Consider the following 4,560-nt stretch of genomic DNA (forward strand, 5'->3'; position numbering starts at 1 on the left):
TCTTATCTTTTCAAAATTGATTTTCAAATCTTTTTCAATTAACTACTTGACTTTTTGTTTGATTTTAAAAGTTTACTATTTCTTATGTTTTTCAAAACCACTTAACTACTTCTCTCTCTCCAATTTTCGAAAACCACTAACAACTTTTTCAAAATTATTTTTCATTAGCTAATTGTTTTAAATTCTAATTTTATTTTATTTTCCTTCTTAAATTTCGAATTCTAACTAATAATTAAAATAAAAACAAAAATATTTTTCTTTTATTTTAATTAATATTCGAATACTCTCTCCCTCTCATCTCATTCTATTTATTTTATTTATTTACTAACACTTCTCTTCTTTTTATAATTCGAACCCTCTCCCTCTCTCTGTGTTCGAATTCTTCTTCTTCTCCCTTCTTCATTCTATTCTTCTATTCTTCTACTTACATAAAAGAATCTCTATACTGTGACATAGAGGATTCCTCTTTTTTTCTGTTCTCTTCTTTTTCATATGAGCAGGAGCAAGGATAAGAACATTCTTGTTGAAGCTGATCCTGAACCTGAAAGGACTCTGAAGAGGAAGCTAAGAGAAGCTAAAGCACAACACTCTGGAGGGGACCTAACAGAAATTTTCGAAAAAGAAGAAGACATGGCAGTTGAAAATAACAACAATGGTGGAGATGCAAGGAAGATGCTTGGTGACTTTACTGCACCAACTTCTAACTTCTATGGAAGAAGCATCTCAATTCCTGCAATAGGAGCAAACAACTTTGAGCTTAAGTCTCAATTAGTTTCTCTAATGCAATAGAATTGAAAGTTTCATGGACTTCCATTGGAAGATCCTCATCAGTTCTTAGCTGAATTCTTGCAAATCTGTGACACTGTTAAGACCAATGGGGTTAATCCTGAGGTCTATAGACTTATGCTTTTCTCTTTTGATGTAAGAGACAAAGCTAGGATATGGTTGGACTCACAACCTAAAGAAAGCCTGAACTCTTGGGAAAAGTTGGTCAATGCCTTCTTGGCCAAATTATTTCCACCTCAAAAGTTGAGCAAGCTTAGAGTGGAAGTCCAAACCTTTAGACAGAAGGAAGGTGAATCCCTCTATGAAGCTTGGGAAAGATACAAGCAATTGATCAGAAGGTGTCCTTCTTACATGCTTTCAGAATGGAGCATCCTATGTATATTCTATGATGGTCTGTTTGAATTATCCAAGATGTCATTGGATCACTCTGCTGGTGGATCTCTTCATCTGAAGAAGACGCCTACAGAAGCCCAGGAACTCATTGAAATGGTTGCAAATAACCAATTCATGTATACTTCTGAAAGAAATCCTATGAATAATGGGATGACTCAGAAGAAAAAAGTTCTTGAGATTGATACTCTGAATGCAATATTAGCTCAGAATAAAATATTGACTCAGCAAGTCAATATGATTTCTCAGAATCTGACTGGAATGCAAGCTGCATCCGGCAATATTAAAGAAGCTTCCTCTAAAGAAGAAGCTTATGACCCTGAGAATCCTGCAATGGAAGAGGTGAATTACATGAGAGAATCCTATGGAAACACCTATAAGCCTTCATGGAGGAATCATCCTAATTTCTCATGGAAGGATCAGTAGAAGCCTAATCAAGGCTTCAATAATAATAATGGTGGGAGAAATAGGTTTGGCAATAGCAAACCTTTTCCATCATCTTCTGAGCAACAGACAGAGAATTCTAAGCAGAGTCTCTCTGACTTAGCAACCATAGTCTCTGATCTATCTAAGACCACTCTCAGTTTCATGACTGAAACAAGGTCCTCCATCAGAAATTTGGAGGCACAAGTGGGTCAGCTGAGTAAAAGAGTTACTGAAACTCCTCCTAGTACTCTCCCAAGCAATACAGAAGAGAATCCCAAAAGAGAGTGCAAAGCCATTAATACACCCAACATGGCCGAACCTAGAGAGAGTCATAATGTAGTGATTTCCAGTGAGGAAGACCTCAATGGACGTCTACTGACCATTAAGGAGTTCCCCAATGAGGAACCAAAGGAATCTGAGGCTCATATAGAGACCATAGAGATTCCACTGAACTTACTGTTGCCATTTATGAGCTCTGATGAGTATTCATCCTCTGAAGAAGATGAAGATATTATTGAAGAGCAAGTTGCTCAGTATCTAGGAGCAATCATGAAGCTGAATGCCAAGTTATTTGGTAATGAAACTTGGGAGGATGAACCTCCATTACTCATCAATGAACTAAATACCTTGGTTCAGTAGAAATTACCTCAGAAGAAACTGGATCCCGAAAAGTTCTTAATACCTTGCATCATAGGTACCATGACCTTTGAGAAGGGTCTGTGTGACCTTGGTTCAAGTATAAAGCTCATGCCACTCTCTGTAATGGAGAAACTAGGAATCTTTGAGGTACAAGCTGCAAGAATCTCACTAGAGATGGCAGAAAATTCAAGAAAACAGGCTTATAGACTTGTAGAGGATGTCGTAGTGAAGGTTGAAGGCTTTTACATCCCTGCTGAATTTATAATCCTAGACACTGGGAAGGATGAAGATGAATCCATCATCCTTGGAAGACCCTTTCTAGCCACAGCAAGAGCTGTGATTGATGTGGATAGAGAAAAGTTAGTCCTTCAATTGAATGAGGACTACCTTGTGTTTAAGGCTCAAGGATCTTCTTTTGTAACCATGGAGAGGAATCATGAAAAGAGAGCCCCCACACTCAACTTCTAAGTTTAAAGCTTCTCTTAATACAGAGTAAAACAGAGCCCCCACACTCAACTTCTAAGTTTGGTGTTGGGAGGCTACCATCAAGCTCTGAGTCTCTGTAAAGCTCTCCAAGAGCTCACTGTCAAGCTATTGACATTAAAGAAGCGCTTGTTGGGAGGCAACCCAATGTTATTTAATTATATTTATTTATATTCCATTGTCATTTTATGTTTTCTTTATGTTGATGATCATGTGAAGTCATAAAAACAACTGCAGAATTAAAGCAAAATAAAAAACAGCATAAAAAACAGCACACTCTGGAGGACAGGCTTACTGGCGTTTAAACGCCAGTAAGGATAGCAGAATGGGCGTTTAACTCCCAGGCTGGCAGCATTCTGGGCATTAAACACCAGAATGGGCAACACTCTAGGCGTTTAACGCCAGAAAAGGGTGTCTGGCTGGCGTTAAATGCCAGAAAGGGGCAGCAGACTGGCGTTTAATACCAAGAAAGGTAGCAGAGCTGGTGTTTAACACCAAAATTGGCACACAGAGGGCGTTTGAACGCCAGAATGGTGCAGGGAGCAGAATTCCTTGACACCTCAGGATCTGTGGACCCTACAGGATCTCCACCTACTCCACTTCTTCTTTTCTCCTCTTTACACCTTTCCATAACACTCTTCCTCAAATACCCTTGACCAATCACATCAATACTCTTCCCCAAACACCATTCACCTATCAAATCCTACCCTCTTCCCCATATTCTCTTCACCACGCACATCCATCCATCATAAACCCCACCTACCTCACCATTCAAATTCAAACCATTTCCCTCCCAAACCCACCCATTCTCACACAGATTCCCTCTCTCTCCTACCCTATAAATACCCCTCCTTACCACATTCCATTTCACACATCATACACACTACTATCCCCCCTTGGCCGAAACCACTACTACCCTCCATCTCCTCCATTTCTTCTTCTTCTACTCCTTTCTTTCTTCTTTTGTTCAAGGACGAGCAAACTTTTTAAGTTTGGTGTGGAAAAAGCTCTACATTTCTATTTTTCCATAACCATTAATGGCACCTAAGGCCGGAGAAACCTCTAGAAAGAGGAAAGGAAAGGCAGTTGCTTCCAACTTCGAGTCATGAGAGATGGAGAAATTCATCTCAAAAGCCCATCACTAGAAAGAGGATGGAGCAAATAAGAGAGCCCACTCATGGACCTCAACAAGAGCACTCTGTTATCCTCCATAAAATTAGAGAGGACCAAAAGGCCATGAAAGAGGAGCAACAAAGGCAAGGAAGAGATATTGAGGAGCTAAAGCACTCCATGGGATCTTCAAAAAGAATAACTAGCCGCCATCACAAAGGTGGACCCGTTCTTTAATTTCCTTGTTCTTATTTTTCTGTTTTTTGAATTCTATGCTTTATGTTTTGTCTATGTTTGTGTCTTTATTACATGATCATTAGTGTCTAGTGTCTATGTCTTAAAGTTATGAATGTACTTTGAATCCTTCACCTTTCTTAAAATAAAAAAAATGCTTTTTTTGCAAAAGAACAAGAAGTACATGAATTTTGAATTTTATCTTGAAATTAGTTTAATTATTTTGATGTGGTGGCAATACTTTTTATTTTCTGAATGAATGCTTGAACAGTGCATATTTTTGAATTTGTTGTTCATGAATGTTAAAATTATTGGCTCTTGAAAGAATAATGAAAAAGAAGAAATGTTATTGATAATCTGAAAAATCAAAAAATGGATTCTTGAAGCAAGAAAAAGCAGTGAAAAACAAAGCTTGCGGAAAAAAAAGAGGCGAAAAAAAAGAGAAAGAGAAAGAAAAAGCAAGCAGAAAAAGCCAACAGCCCTTTAAACCAA

The 4,560-nt window shown here is 38.2% G+C and overlaps 1 non-coding gene across 1 annotated transcript; it reads right to left on the bottom strand.

Moving 5' to 3' along the window:
* Positions 1–1,035: 1,035 nt before the first annotated feature.
* On the bottom strand, positions 1,036–1,143 carry LOC148544623 (small nucleolar RNA R71). Its single transcript, XR_015900466.1, has one exon. It is a non-coding gene; the product is annotated as a small nucleolar RNA R71 (small nucleolar RNA).
* Positions 1,144–4,560: the final 3,417 nt, after the last annotated feature.

This window comes from Arachis ipaensis, chromosome B9 (genome assembly GCF_059453495.1).
Source record: "Arachis ipaensis isolate K30076 ecotype BB chromosome B9, ASM5945349v1, whole genome shotgun sequence".
Lineage (NCBI taxonomy): Eukaryota > Viridiplantae > Streptophyta > Magnoliopsida > Fabales > Fabaceae > Arachis > Arachis ipaensis.